Genomic DNA, 16698 nt, shown 5'->3' on the forward strand with positions numbered 1-16698 from the left:
CCACGCGTTACGGTTTGTGAAGTTCTTTCTCTTGAATAAATCATTCAGTTTTTCTGAAACTGTAACCTTTTGTTTGTCTGTAAATGTACATCACATCTACCGATTTCCGTCCCACTCGGATACCCTTATTGGCGCGTCTTTTTATTTTTTTAATTATTTTTTATGTCTTAGAGTGCAACTAGCTTTTTGTAAAACCCAACTTTCAAATTGAATGTTCAGAAACTACTGATGTGCGGTTCTGAAAACACTAACACATCGACGAGTGGAGAAATGCTCTTCTCGGAGCACATGCTCCTGTTCACTAAAAGATTCTGACTGCAAAGTGGGGTACCAGCTGCCTCACTCTATCTACCTGAGCACCTGTAAAATTTTTCCAAAAATTTTGGCATGCGAATATATTCGCGCTCGTTTTGACATGCAGGTGACCTCTCACTCCCACAAGCTCCCCTAACTATAACTCGCTCACACCCACTAGCCAATCGCTGAATGCTGCTTATACCCGTCCACTCCTACTTCCTGTTTTCACTCACTCATTCAGCCCAACTCATTGTCATTATCCCTTTGTGTCTTTTTAACTTTCACTGTCACGGTCTCTTTCGCTCTCTCTTACTGTCTCATCTTACTGTACCTGTATCTTGCTCTTTCTTACTGCTCTTATCTCATTCATTGATTCCTTCCCTTTGCTGCAGTCTCTTCTCACTGATACAATCTCTTTCTTACAGCATACTTCTCAGTGCTACTTCACTTTGTAAACTACACCTTCTCCTCAAACTAGACTTTACCTGCATATTTTTTGTGTGCAGGTACTCTAACTTTGAACCTCTGTACCTCGGAAACGAATATGGATATCAACAAAATTTTCAAGGTTGTTCGAGATCAAATTGGTTCAAATGGCTCTTAGCACTATGGGACTTAACTGCTGTGGTCATGAGACCCCTAGAACTTAGAACTACTTAAACCTAACTAACCTAAGGACATTACACACATCCATGCCCGAGGCAGGATTCGAACCTGCGACCGTAGAGGTCGCGCGGTTCCAAGCTGTAGCGCCTAGAACCGCTCGGCCACTTCGGCCGGCTAAATGTTCGAGATCAGGATCTTATGAAAATATCGTAAAAATTTCAGCCATTTGCTATGTAACTGCCCATCAGCTAATAATGCCTCCATAAGGCACGTAAGGCCCACTGTAGATAACATTAAAAAAAAAAAGATTTGCTCCATTTGCCTATCAGGAGGAGTGTGTAGTATTGATACTTTGATCCTGTGACATTAAGACGATCCTTCTGTTGGGTATAAAAATGTCCCTAGCCTAAGACCTGTTCTGAACTCTTGATGCTACCTTTCTAACACCAATAGAATCCGAGGAATGAGACCAGCAAGAATTCTATTTTAATGAGCGGCGTTTTGGAACATATTACATAACGCATGCATACCGATTGTCGGTTAACGTGGGAGTTCCTTCGCGACATTTTGGAGCAGGAGTCTAAGATTTATGTTGTCTGCAAGTTTCTCATCAGTTTCACATGATATATCATTTTAATCCGATAACAGGAACTGAAGTTAATACCGATTAAAAATAAGGTCTAAGAATAACATAGATCCAAAATGTTTGAGAACCAATTACGTAGAAGAAGGATCGTAGATCTAAAGTTAAAGAAGAACAGACAGGCGGGCACTATGTGAACTGCAGAAACAGAATAAGAAGAAACTAAAATTAGTTTCCAGTCATCCATGTATGTCTCAGGAATTTCAAGTGATAATACCAAAGCAAATGCAGAAGTGCTAAATTCCGTTCTCAACTGTTTCTTTGCAAAGGAAAAATCAGAAGCACTGTCCCACTTTAATTCTCGTACTATTCCAAACATGAATCAGGGGCGTTGAGAAACAGCTGGAATCACTTAATTTGAATATAGCTTCAAGACTCGATGGAACTCCTGTCATATTTTATACAGATTTTGTGACTGAGTTAGCTCCTCTTTCAAGCGTAATATAGTTATTGGTCCCTCTAGCAAAAAATTGAAGAATATTTGAAAAAAAATTACCCGCACATCATACCCAACAACAAGAAATAACCCACAAAATTCCATAATGAAATTTTCACTCGGCAGCGTAGTGTGGGCTGGTATGAAACTTCTTGCCAGAGTGAAACTGTGTACCTGACCGAGACTCGAACTTGGGACATTTGCCTTTTCGCGGGCACTATAATTGTGTGAGTCCGATACGTGTTTGAAATCAAAGTTTTCTTTGAACCATTCAGCAACCGTATCATCTGAATTGGGAGGTCGGTAAAAAGATCCAATAATTACTTTATTCCGGTTGCTAAGAACGACCTCTGTCAATACTAACTCACAGGAACTATCTACTTCAATTTCGCGACAAGATAAACTACTTCTAACATTTAGTGAGATCAACGTGAACAACGTGCTAGAGACATATTGTCAGCTACGACCCCTGTGTGTTGAGGAACAGATCGTCTGAAGACAGCACAGTTTTTGTGTACGTGGCGAATAAAATCATTGTTATAGGGTAACTGCCAACATAACGTTTTGTTTATGGGTATACAGGGTAGTTATTAATGAAGTTCAATTATAACCACCCTGTACATGAAAAAATGTTAGTTTTCAGACAGTCACGAATTTCTTTTCGTTGTGGTTCGTTTGTAGGAAACTGACAAAAAGAGAATGGCGATGTTGCCTATAATGTACAGCTCTAAATCGCCGATGTTTCACCGGTACAATTTAAGAAACTTGCTTGTATAGTGAGCTTTTAACATTGCGTTTTAGCGCTATAAGGGCAACATAATGCTTAGAAATGATGTGGTGAACTTTCTAATTTGTTCTATATGCTGAGTTATGAATTAAATAATTGTGTTATATTATAGTATAACAACAAAACTGCAGTACGGAAATGGAGCACAGAGAGTTATATTTAGATGTAGCAGTATAGTTAAATGGGGATCATGGATTAAATGAAGGGGCGTGCATATAAAACGTGCCTCAGCCAACAATTAAAAGAGATGCTGAAAATAAAATGGAAAATACAAACTGGGTTTCCCTAAATCGCTTCAGGCAAATGCCGGGATGGTTCCTTTGAAGGGCACGGACGACTTCCTTCCCCCATCCTTCCCTAATCCGATGGGACTGATGACCTCGCTGTTTGGTCCCCACCCCCTAAATCAACCAAACAACCAAGAAACTGATGTAAAGGTATTTGACTACAGCAAATTGATTTCCAACGAAACTGGAAATGATTAGGAGGAACATAGTCCTACATTTGAAAAGATGGTTTTCAGTTTAAGCGTGTAGGAAATAAGAGAACTTGCGTTCGACATCGCAGAAGGATACGGATTGCTACATAATTTCAATGCAGAAGTTATGATAGGCAAAATGTGGGCTAAAGGTGTCCATCCAAGATATATCACTGAATCCGAGGGAAACGATGAAAGCTCCAAACACAATATCCAAAGCGTAGTTAAGGAGCCAGTGAGCTGAGAAGTAGTGCATGCTAAAAACAAAAGCGAACCGAAGTAAAGGAAGTGTTTTCGAGAGTCTGCAGGGAACCATCAAACCTCACTCGTAAAACGGAGAAGTGGTATTGCTATTTGCGTGAGGAAGATCGAATGGAAAAAATGGCTGGGTGCGAGTAGTTAACGCGCTCTCTGAGGGTTTCATTCAAACTTAATTATGTATACAGAGAGATCATCTATCCCGGGAATCGAGAATCTCGTTGATCTTTGCGTGTTCTCGACACTGATACTGGCAAGCTATCGGTACCGGTATTTCCAAGATTTCGAGAATATTTTAATTTTAATTTTGAAGTCGGACAACAAATTACAATAGAAATATTTTTTCGTGTGATATAATTTACAGTTTACAATTTTCTCATTTTCTCCATTTATCTGTGCTGTGAAACCTAGCTTCTTGCCAAATTTCATGGTTGTACTTCAACGGGAAGGACTCTATAGGTTTTAATGACACAGTTTGCGAGAGTCAAAATATGTGACACAAACGGCTGTGTCTTATGATGGCGTCGACTTAGGAGTTTAACTTTTTCACACGATCATTTGACCATAGACGTAGCATGTAACAAATTTTAACTTGAAACGTCTATTCGTTTCTGAGAAAAAGGCGTCTTATCAGTCAGATAACAAAAACTTGTACGATATAACCACAAATTAAAAATCTTCAGACATTTTTCTCTACATCTACTGTGAAACCTTGCTTCTTGCCTAATTTAATGTTTCTAGGCCAACGGTAAGTATCCTCTAGGCTTTAATGGGTAAGTTTGCGAGTATCAAAATATGTGACACACATGGCTGTATCTTTTGATTCCATTGACTTTAATGCTTACATTTATGGCACTTCCAAGAACTACAGATCTTAGTATGTGACGCAAATTTTAACTTGATTCCCGAGGTCTGGGGATAATGTCTTCGACTGTAATTAAAACGTCCACGGTTCCCGCTTCAAACCCCGCCACAGCTTAAATTTGGAATAAAAAGCTCCAGCAAAGGCGGCCGAAGACTTCCGGCGTAAGAAATCGCCCTAACTCGCCCAAAGGCCTTATCAAAGAGCGAAGAGGAGCGTACAGAGATTCAGGACACTCTCTTGTCCTTGGAGTGGGAAACAGCCCATAAAAGCGGAAGAATCACCAGTGATCAACGGCATGAGGATTCAGAAGGCAATGGAAACAACGGAGCTGAATACACATAATGTATATCCACAGGACATGTGACCTGTAACTGAAAAAGTGTCATGGTGATCTCTTCACTGGCAAAAGATTCCGGACTAATCCCTCATTGGGATCTCCGGGAGAGGGCAGCCAACGAGGATGTGACCATGAGGAAAAGACTGAATAACCAAGAAAAGGATAACGTTCTACCTGGCGTAGCGTGGAAGTCAGAAGTTTGAAAGTGGCAAGAAAGTTAGGAAGTCTGAAAAGGGAAGTGGTAAGACTCAATCTATAGAGAGGGTCAATGAAGCGAAATGGGAAGAAGACAACTATTTCTGATCAGACGAATATAGGGTAATACCAACAGCAGCAGGAAATGGTGTAATGAGAGTAGTATTCGCTATGAAGAGCAAGGTAGGGCAAAGAATAAGTTACTGTGAACAGTTCAGCGACAGGATTATCATCAGAATTGACAGCAAACCAACGTCAACAACACCACTTCAGGTATACATGGTGACGTTGCAAGACGAAGAAGTATATGAGGATACTGAACGAGTAATACAATACCGGTACATAAAGGGAGATGAAAATCTAATAATCATGGGGGACTAAAATGCGGTTGTAGGGGAAGGAGTAGAAGAAAGGGTTACAGGAAAATATGGGCTTGGTATTAGAAATGAGAGCGTAAAAAAACTAATTGAATTCAGCTAATAATAGCGAATAGTCAGTTCTAGAATCACGAGAGGGGAAAGTATACTTGGAAAAGGCCGGAAGACACAGGAAAAGTTCATTTATATTACACCATGGTCAGGCAGAAAATCCGAAGCCGGATTGTACCCAAGAGTATATACGGACTCAAATCACAGTTTAGTAATGATAAAGAATAGGTTGAATCTTAAGAGACTAGTTACGAAGAATCAGTGCGCGGAATACAGAAGTACTAAGGAATGAACAGAAACGTGTGAAGTTCTCTGGGGGTAGATAGTGCGATAAGGGATAGCTCATAGGCAGTTCAGTTGAAAAGGAATGGACGTCTTTAAATGGGCGATCACAGAAGCTGAAAGGAAAACATAGGTACAAAGAAGGTAGCTATGAAGAAACCAAGGGTAACAGAAGAAATACTTCAGTTGGTTTATGAAAGAACGAAGCACAAGAATGATCAGGAAAATTCGGGAATACGGAAGTACAAGTCACTTAGGAATAAAATAAATGGGAAGTGCAGGGAAGCTAAGGAAAAATGGCTGCATGAAGAACATGAAGAATTCGAAAAAGAAATGGTTGTAGGAAGAACTGACCCAGCATATAGAAAGGTTTAAACAACCTAGGGTGAAATTAAAACCAAGGGCGGTGACATTAAAAGTGCCATGGGAATTCCACTGTGAAATACAGAGGAGGGATCAGAAGGGTGGAAAGAGTGCGTTGAAGGCTTGTATGAGGGGGAAGACTTGTCTGATGTCGTGATAGAAGAAGAAACAGGAGTCGAAATAGAAGAGATGAGGAATCCACTATTAGAATTTAAAAGAGCTTTGGACAACTTAAGATCGAATAAGACAGAAGGCATGGATATCATTCCATAAGAATTTCTAAAATCATTCGGTGAAGTGGCAACAAAATGACTATTCGCGCTGGAGTGTAGACTGTATTAGTCTGGCGATATACCATCTCACTTACAGAAAAACATCATCCACACAATTCCGAATATTGCAAGAGCCAAGTGCGAGAATTATAGTACAATCATCTTAACAGCTCGTGCATCCAAGTTGCTGACAAGAATCATATACAGAAGAATAGGAAAGAAAATTGAAGATGTGTTTGATGATCAGTTTGGCTTTAGAAAAGGTAGAGGCGTCAGAGAGGCAGTTATGACATTGCGGTTGACAATGGAAGCAACACTAAAGAAAAATCAAGATACATTCAAAGGATTTGTCAACTTGGAAAAAGCGTTCGACAGTGTAAAATGGAGCAGGATGTTCGAAATTTCGGAAAAAAGGGGGTAAGCTATAGGGAAAGATGGGTGATATAGTATGCACAAGAGCCAACAGAGAGAGCAATAAGAGTGGGCGACCAAGAACAAAGTGATTGCATTAAAAACGGTGGAAGACAGGGATGTAGTTTTTCGCCTCTACTGTTCAATCTATACATCGAAGAAGCAATGACGGAAACACAAGAAATGTGAAAGAGTGGTATTAAAATTCAAGGTGAAAGAATATCAGTGATTGTTTGGTTGATTTGTGGGAGAGGATCAAACAGTCGAGGTCAGCTGTCCCATTGGATTAGAGAAAAAAGCCGGCCGTGCCCTTTCAAAGGAACCATCCCGGTATTTGCCTGAAGCGATTTAGGGAAATCACGGGAAACATAAATCAGGATGGCCGGACACGGGTTTGAATCGTCATCCGCCCGAATGCTAGTCCAGTGTGTTAATCACTGCGCCACCTCGCTCCGTAATGATAATTTTCACTGATGACATTCTATTCTCAGTGAAAATAAAGCAGAATTACTGGATCTCGTGAACAAAATGAACCGTCTAATGAGTATAGAATATGGACTGAGAGTAAATTGAAGAAAGGTGAAAGTAATGAGAAGTAGCAGAAATAGCGAGAAATTCAAAATCAGGATTGATGAAGTTAACGAACCAAAATAACCAATTATGGACAGAGCAAGGAGGACATCAGAGGAAGATTAACACTGTGAAAGAGGGCGTTCCTACCCAAAAGAAGTCTACTAGTATCAAACATGGCCTTTAACTTGAGGAAGAAAATTCACAGAAAGTACGTTTCGAGCACAGCATTGTATGGTAGTAAAACATGGACTTTGGGAAAACCGGAACGGAAGAAAATCGAAGCATTTGAGATATGATGCTGCAGAAAATTAGGTAAGGAATGAGGAGATTCTCCGAAGAATCAGCGAGGAAAGTACTGACAAGAAGAAGGGACAAGGTGGTAGAATTAAGACATCACGGAATAACTTCCATGGCACTAAGAGTTCAAAAAAAAAAAAAAAAAGTTCAAATGTGTGTGAAATTTTATGGGACTTAACTGCTAAGGTCATCAGTCCCTAAGCTTACACACTACTTAACCTAAATTATCCTAAAGACAAACACACACACCCATGCCCGAGGGAGGACTCGAACCTCCGCCGGGACCAGCCGCACAGTCCATGACTGCAGCGCCCAGACCGCTCGGCAACGGTTCCATTTTCACTGACTGTGGTACGGAACCGTAAAAATGAGCAAAATCATGGAATGCAAAATGTAGATTCATGCAAAGCGTTCGGGGGCGAGGGGAAAGAGTGAAAAACTAAATACTGCGTTGTCTGCAAATAGTAATGTAAGAATCAAAACGTTGAACTTTTGCTTAAACTTACACTGTTTACATGTCCTTAAGCTCAAGGATACAGTTTATAAGGATGGTACAACACACGCACTAGCTGTTACAAATTAGGGAACCAGATATCTAGTTTTTACCTCTTGCAGATGTTTAGAAAATTAAGCGTAGTGTGGTCATTTATGACAGAAATTCCAATATTTGAGTTATATATCTGCAACAAAACTCTGCAGTCGGGGATGAATTTGTAAATAATTTTATGACTTAGTGTTTAGGCTATAATAACTAAAATCTGATAAATGGTACAGTTCAGGCAACTCAGTCGATGCTGTTATGTGTTCAAAAGTCAACCAAAAAACAAGGAAAAAAGCCGACTCTCCACGAAGGAATTACCCAAATGGAACGGAAATCGGTAGATATCGTGTCCGTGTAAGGACAAACAAATGAAAAACTGGATGATTTATTCAAGAGAAAGAGCATCACAAATCGAGCAAGTCAATAATGCGTTGGTCCACCTCTGACCCTTACGCAAGCAGTTATTCGGTTCGGCATTAATTGATACAGTTGTCGGATGTCGTCCTGAGGGATATCGTGCCAAATTCCGTCCAACTGGCGGCAAAATCCTGAGATGATTGGAAAGCCCTGCCCATAATGCTCCAAATGTTCTCAGTTGAGGAGAGATCGGACAACCGAAATGGCCAAGGTAGGATTGGGCAAGCACGAAGAGAAGCAGTAGAAACTCTCCTGTGTGTGGGCGGGCATTATCTTGCTGAAATGTAAGCCCAGGATGGCTTACCATGAGGGGCAACAGAACGGGGCGTAGAATATCGTCGACGTACAGCTGTGCTCTGCAGGTGCCGCGGATGGCAACCAAATGGGTCCTGCTACGAACAGAAATGGCATCCCGGAACACCACTCCTAGTTGTCGAGCCGCATGACGGGCGAAAGTCAGACAGGTATACCACCGTTGTCTTGAGCGTTTCTAGGCACTCTTCGATCTATATTCTCATTGACCTGAGTAGACCTGTGTTCAGTGATGAGTGACTGAGCCCCGATGACCAACGAAGACAGGTCTAGAGACGCCCCCGGACAGCGGTGGGACACCAAACTGACTGTCTACATCTACATCTAGGTGATTACTCTGCTATTCACAATAAAGTGCCTGGCAGAGGGTTCAATGAACCACCTTCAAGCTGTCTCTCTACCGTTTCACTCTCGAACGGCACGCGGGAAAAAAGAGCACTTAAATTTTTCTGTGCGAGCCCTGATTTCTCTTATTTTATCGTGATGATCACTTCTGCCTATGTGCCAACAGAATGTTTCCGCAATCGGAGGAGAAAACTGGTGATTGAAATTTCATGAGAAGATCCCGTCGCAACGACAAACGCCTTTGTATTAATGACTGCCACTCCAATTCACGTATCATGTCTGTGTCACTGTCTCCCCTATTTCGCGATAATACAAAACAAGCTGCCCTTCTTTGTACTTTTTCGATGTCATCCGTCAGTCCCACCTGATGCGGATCCCACACCGCACAGCAGCACTCCAGAACAGAGCGGACAAGCGTGGTGTAAGCAGTCTTTTTAGTAGACCTGTAGCACCTTCTAAGTGTTCTGCCAATGAATCGCAGTCTTTGGTTTGTCGTCCGCCATATGGCCCAAAACAGGAGTGATGGTCTGGGACGCAATTTCATTTCATAGTAGCTCCCCTTTGGCTGTGGTCCTCTGCACACTTAACAGCACAGCGTTACGTCGAGTACATTCTACGCCACGTTTTGCTATCCTTCGTGGCAAGCCGTCTGGGCCTACATTTCAGCAAGATAATTTTCACCTGCGCACGGAAAGGGTTTCTACTGCATAGTCTAAATCCTACCATGGCCAGCAGGATCGCCGGAGCTCTCCCGAATTGAGAAAGTTTGGAGCATTATGGGCAGGGCCCCCCAACCATCTCGGGATGTTGAAGATGTAATGCGCCATTTGGAATAAATCTGGCACGATATCCCTTAATAGGACATCCAACAACCATACCTGTCAATGCCGAGGTGAATAACTGCTTGAATAATGACCAGGGGGCGACCGACATATTATAGAATTGCTCAGTTTGTGAAGTTCTATCTCTGGAATAAATTACCCAATTTTTCTTGAATTGTACTGAATGTTTGTCTATACACGTATATCACATCTACCGATTTCCGTCCCATTAGGACAATTTCTTCGTTGTGGGCCGTGCGTGGCTCGTGTTCCCGTCATCATCTATTTTGCACCCTGTTTTAACGTACTTCCACCTCACTACGTTAATTTATATTACTACTGTCACAGAGTTGCTGCTTTGCCTGACCGTGACCGGCGCTAGCAGCGTGTATCGATATATCCCCTCTCGTAGTATCTTTGCTCGATTGCTATTACTTCCCGCTCGTTGTCTGTCGGGGGGCAGTTCGTCCCGAGTTCGGGACGTGAGTTCGGGTCTGCCAGTTAGTTGGTCGGAGTTCGCGCCGGGAGATCGGATAGCGAGTTCGGGTCGGCCAGTCAGTTGGAACGCGTCTGGAGCGCAGTCCAGACCTGCCAGTCGGGAAGTTGCAATGCGGCACTAGTGCAGTCGGGTTGGAGCGGCAGTGAGGTCTGCGTCGACATGGCTCGCCCGACCATTGCCGCCACGCATCACTTGAGCCAGGCCGCCGTCTTGGTGGATCGTCGGTTGGTCGTCCTACCGGACGACGCGTTTTGGCTCGCCGATCCTTACTGTTGCGTATCGTTCAGTTATTCGTGCAAGTGTTTGTCAGCTTCTGTGTGTAGTTGGGGTTATTTCCACTGATTTCTATTTTGGATGTTGTTGATATTCGCAGGAGTCGGTCGGTTGCTGAGGACCAGCGGAATTTCCTGCCTTGTGGCCGTTAGTGTTCTGGTTACCTGCCCTGGCCACTAACGTAATTTCAGGCAGCGTCCTTTCCTCACCTATTGTTGGTGTCCAGCATGGTGTGTAATTTCGAGAGCTAGTTCATACTCCATTGTGGATTACCACGTTTGTAACGTTTTCTGTTTGAATTCTCATGACCTGATTGGTGGGAAGCAAGTTGTTGTGTCGGTCGGTCCGTGGCTGTCCCCTGGTTGGGTTGCGACGGATCAAATATAGTTGCGCTCACCACCTGCCTCACCTAAGTGAACGAGGGCAGACCGACCTTCCTGGAGGCCTTCTGAGTGCCACCGGTGTTTAATTATCCGTTGTCAGCTATTTTAAATTTTAGGCTTATGGTTATTGTTTGTTTCTTAAAATTTTGCAAATTAATTTTTAAATTTATCTTTCAAGCTGAAACACTACGGCATTCTGCCTTTAAAGATTATGGTAATATATTTTAAAATTTTGAATTTTAATTGTAGCCCTCAGCTATTTGTGTTGCACCTTGTACATGTTGCCTTCTGGGTTTTAAATTATTTTATTGCTATCTTAATTAAATATATGATTTTTTTTTTTTAGATTTATTGTTGGCCTTCCGCCTTTAAAGGTGTATGGTAATATATTCTAAAATATACAGCCACATGTATTGAACTTTGCGTATGTTGTTTTTTTTAATTATTTTATTGCTATCTTTATTGGATTTTTATCTTGTTAAGATTTCTTGTTGGAGGCCTTCAGCCTTGAAAGAGTTGCTAAATTACAATAAATGACAGTTAGAAACAGAAACTGACTTCAACCCTTCCTTTCCACAATCCTTTTACCTGTTCTGCCCAGCGGGTTTAGCGGGCGTTTCACATGTATATCACATCTACCGATTTCCGTCCAAAGCGGACAATTTCTTCGTTGAGGGTCGTTTCTCTCTTTCGCTCTCTTTGACTCTCTCTCCCTCCCTCTCTCTCTCTCTCTCTCTCTCTCTCTCTCTCTCTCTCTCTCTCTCAGGTTCGGCTCTTCGGTGTAGGCGTATGTGCAGAAACTTTTAAGTTTGGATATCGCAGCTAAAATGTATCCAAATGTACGACCGTCAATGTTCTTCTTCGGCAATCGATCTGTAATGAGGGCGTGGCTGGGCCGTTGCGGTCCCACTAGCAGCGCACTTACCTGGAGGACAGGCGAGCGTGGGAGGGGATGCTGTAGGCGCTAAGGTGCGGTGTTGTGACAGGTGCGCTGGGCTGGCGCCGTCCCCTCGCGTATAAAGGGCTGACGCCGCCGCCCGTCGTCTCAGACGCCGCTGCGCCCCTCCAGAAGTCTGTGCGCCAGTCACCGCCCACCGCCGCAGACAGAGGTGAGAAACTCTTCGCTGGCTGCCCAACCCACCTGTACTTGTCTCGTGCGTGGGCTGACGCTCTAGGGCAAGGCTGTTTCAGTGAACAACGATTGGAAAAACCCGAAGTAACGCTTACCAGCATACTTAAGTAGGTTATAGTGTGCGCGCTTTCCATTAATTACGCATTCTCTGACGCAGAGTTGCAATATTAAAAGTTTTGGCTGGTTTCGTCGTCTAGGGGCTGGGATACGTAGTTGCCGCATTACAGTCCAAATACTGCTGAGTCTACAGTATACGATAATAATACACACATGAATCGAATGGTCGAGGGTATCTATCACTCGGCAGTTGCGAATTATGAATGTAACATATAAATTTACAAATGAATGTGTAAACCTATTTGTCCATCGCTGACATAGAAGACTGCAAACCTTGTTTCCTTCCCGTCTGGGAAGCTGTGCAGTGACTTGAGTACATGTAAAGCTTACTGGGACAGGATAAATGCTAGCTACAATGAAGTCGATAATTCGATTGTAATATTGGCATTTTAATTTGATAATCGCCACAACTGACAAAATTTACAACAACAAAAAAATGTTAATCTCTTTGTCCACCTACAAACTCCTGAGAATGGCACATTAACAATTCGCAATTACGCGCCCCTATTACCGGCAGCTACGTTGATAAATACTCGGCACCTCGCAAGAATAACTACCAGATCAAGAATATTAGGTGAGTTGTTGGAAGTGATTGAGCGTTGGGGAAAATCTCTCTCCTATGCATACAAAGACCTCTAACCGCAGAACTCTGCACGGAACACGCGTTGGTGCAATGCTGCGATACAGACCGTATATCTCCCTTCGAAGACCATGGCCAAGACGCCGTCTCCAAGTCCGTACCGCTCGATGGCTGAAGGCGAAGTCCTCTCTCTCTCTCCACAATTTTCCTGTCCTCCACACGTACGAAAATGCAGCGGAAGAAAACTCAGTTTCGGCTAATGTCGAACGCTCTATCATCGCCAAAATCCCTCCAGCGGCATTTCTGAGATCTACCCAATGATCGAGTAGGTCATAACGCCCCTAGGCAAACGAAATTCCCGTATTCGCCACGTGTTGCCCAGCAAAGGTGGCTCCGGATGCCGGGTCATCCCCAAAAGCGCCGTATCGTCCCGCGTTTCCGGTGACCGCTATCTGCCGCCCACGGCGGCCCGGCGAGCTACGTCCATCTGCAGACTTTACATTCCACAATTCTCAACTTCCGACGCTTTTCACCAACGCTTTAAGTTCGTGGCTCAATCATCCAGACATGCAGGGAGTACTGCTCGAGAGTGCCCCATATTTATCATAATTCAATAGAGTCATGAGCTGATGCCCTTGCCAGTCCCTTTATTATTAATACTAATGTTGGCAAGCTAACGTGTAAGTGCCCATGTCCTGGCACCTCACGAAATATTGCAGTTAAATAAAATCTGCAGGTATTAACTTAACGACTTTAAATGATGAGTACGATAGTTGAAGTGGTTTTGAGAATGCGGTATATTTCTGCAAAACACTTATTGGTGTCGATGGTCCAGCAATTAAATAAAAGTTGAATAACAGGGAAACAATAGATTCCTACTGCACGTAATTAGTTATGAACAACAACATAGCTCGCGAAATATTCACTTCTAAACGCACACTACGTCTTCACTGCAGAAGCCACGGAAATCTTAAAAGTACACAAGTCGGCACTCCGAAGTATTTCTATCTCTTGCGATCACGCGCAAACTGCTCCACTGTCCGAGTCTTTCCGCGACTGTACGACGCGCTGTCGCGTCAAGCACCTCCGTGTCCTGTGCGACTGTCCCTCACGCCGCACCGTTCCGGACTACCTCGTGTCCTCCCCAACCTCCATACGTCTCTCTAAGTAACGAGCGCTGTGATTGGCTAGAGCACTCCCCCCACGTTTCCAAGCTAACGTACATTCACAAACATAAAACACTTCCGAAGTACTGGGTTTACATTTAAATAACTTGAAATTATATAAATATTCCTACGGCTGGATCATAAACACGCTCTAACACACATTATTAGATACATAAACAAATTAAATAAAAATATATCAGAGGAATAGAACAAAAGGTAGGTCAGTAGCCTATGCCTCTGTGCTTTCTATAATACAGTAAATATTTAACCAATTTCTCCATGAATAGTATATATTGGATTTAAACTAAGACATAGATGAATAAATATACTTATAAGCATGCTGCTACGGTTTTTTCGTGTAACTGTGGAGTATTTATCGCCTGACGCGATCGATAGTAATTGGCCACTTTGACCTCCAATTACTCATGTACTATTCAAGTTAAATGCCTGTTATTTATACCAATTTAGGTTTCACTGGACTTGCATTCGTGAGGACGACGGTTCAATCCTGCGTCCGGCCATCCTGATTTAGGTTTTCCGTGATTTCCCTAAATCGCTCCGCGCAAATGCCGGGATGGTTCCTTTGAAAGGCCACGGCCGACTTCCTTCCCCTTCCTTCCCTAATCCGATGACACCGATGACCTCGCTGTTTGGTCTCTTCCCCCTAACAACTCAACCCCAACTCAATTTAGGTTTACACTAATAGCTTTCTAAAGACACGTCGATGGGCGGAATCGGATGGAGCATTTAAATTTTGGAAATTAGTTGCTGTGCGTTACTTGTGTAATTTACTGTCAGATACTAAATTTTAAACTAATAAAGATACTGAAAATCTGATTACACCATCAGAATCGTCGTGCAAATAATAGTAATGTGCATGTTTCTTTCTGAGGTATCATGATTCATCCGGCTACTATTAATTTCTATACGAACTGTGAAATGTCTGCCATTACGGTTTTACAAATCCGCCATCTTTGGCCCTCCCGGTGCACAGTGTCACCACGGAATTCCCAGCCATGTGCTCGATGGACCACGTGGTCCGGCCGTTGTGGGGCACCACGCGGATGCTAACAGGCTCGGCCCTGCCGCGTGGCCGGAGAGGTGGCCGCCAACTCTGAACTTAGAATAATTCCAGGACGCCGCCCGCAACTCGCCCGTTACCTCACAAGTGCTATACTTATTTGTACATTTTGTAGCGTTTACAAAATTGGGACATATTGTCCATCGTAACCGTCGTCAAACAATCAGAGAAATTAAGAAATTATTTGCTTTTGTCTACAGCTTTTTCTTTTCTTTTTTTTTTCGCCTACTGGCTACCGATTTCGTTACCGAGTACCACCATCAGGCCGTCCCCATGCGAGCAGGCGCAGCTCGCTTCCCGAACAGATGTTAAGTAGGACGGTTTTATTTAGGATTCCAATACAGAACTGCCACGCGGGATTAGCCGAGCGGTCTATGGCGCTGCCGTCCTGGACTGTGCGGCTGGTCCCGGCGGAGGTTCGAGTCCTCCCTTGGACATGGGTGTGTGTGTTTGTCGTTAGGATAATTTAGGTTAAGTAGTGTGTAAGCTTAGGGACTGATGACCTTAGCAGTTAACTCCCATAAGATTTCACACACATTTTGAACAATACACAATATTATTCCCCACTCTTTTGACTACAAGATCGAATTTTTCAGTATAATCTTCGCTCAAACGCGACGGCCTTACGCCACCTTACTGGGAGGGCCTGGGTGATACCACTCCATTGATAGACGTTGGAGTCAACCTCTTGCTGCATCAATCACCTCCCTACCATCCGCGTACTGCATCCTGCGGGTCGCATCCTTCATTGGGCCAAACATCTGGGAGTCGGCAGGCGCGACATCCAGTTTGTGGGGTCGATGAGGAAGAACAGTTCATGAAGTTTTGAGAGCTCCTCTCGGGTGCGCAGACTTGTGTGACGACTCGCGTTGTCATGGAGAAGGAACAGTTCGTTTGTATTTTTGTGGCGACGAACACGACGAAGTCTAGAATGAGATTTTCACTCTGCAGCGGAGTGTGCGCTGATATGAAACTTCCTGGCAGATTAAAACTTTGTGCCGGACCGAGACTCGAACTCGGGACCTTTGCCCTTTACAGAAGCTCTCCTGCGAACGTTGCAGAACTAGCACTCCTGGAAGAAAGGATACTGCGGAGACATGGCTTAGCCACAGCCTGGGGGATGTTTCCAGAATGTAAAGTTTGGAAGGTAGGAAACGAGGTACTGGCAGAAGTAAAGCTGTGAGGAGGGGGCGTGAGTCATGCTTGGGTAGCTCAGTTGGTGGAGCACTTGCCCGCGACAGGCAAGGTCCCGAGTTAAAGTCTCGTTCAGGCACACAGTTTTAATCTGCCAGGAAGTTTCACGACGAAGTCGTTTCTTCCATATCCCGAGGGTCGCACGACACACTTCAAACTTGGTCGCTGCACCGTGAGGGTGGACATCAAACAGAATAACTCGGTTAGAGTCCCAGAATTCTGACTTTACTGGCTGATGGTGTGGCTTTGAACTTTTACTACAAAGGTGATGTGGCGCTAATCCATGGATTTCCGTTTTGCTTCCGGTTC

At 43.5% G+C, this 16698-nt stretch overlaps 1 protein-coding gene across 1 annotated transcript in view; it reads left to right on the forward strand.

The window, feature by feature from the left end:
- The first annotated feature begins 12170 nt into the window (after window positions 1-12170).
- Window positions 12171-16698, forward strand: part of LOC126412053 (LIRP) — a 239342-nt gene continuing 234814 nt past the window's right edge. The window contains exon 1 of the mRNA XM_050081433.1: window positions 12171-12228. The gene's annotated coding sequence lies outside the window, so the exon portion shown is untranslated. The remainder of the gene's footprint in view (window positions 12229-16698) is intronic.

Source organism: Schistocerca serialis, chromosome 7 (assembly GCF_023864345.2).
Source record: "Schistocerca serialis cubense isolate TAMUIC-IGC-003099 chromosome 7, iqSchSeri2.2, whole genome shotgun sequence".
In the NCBI taxonomy this organism is placed as follows: Eukaryota; Metazoa; Arthropoda; class Insecta; order Orthoptera; family Acrididae; genus Schistocerca; species Schistocerca serialis.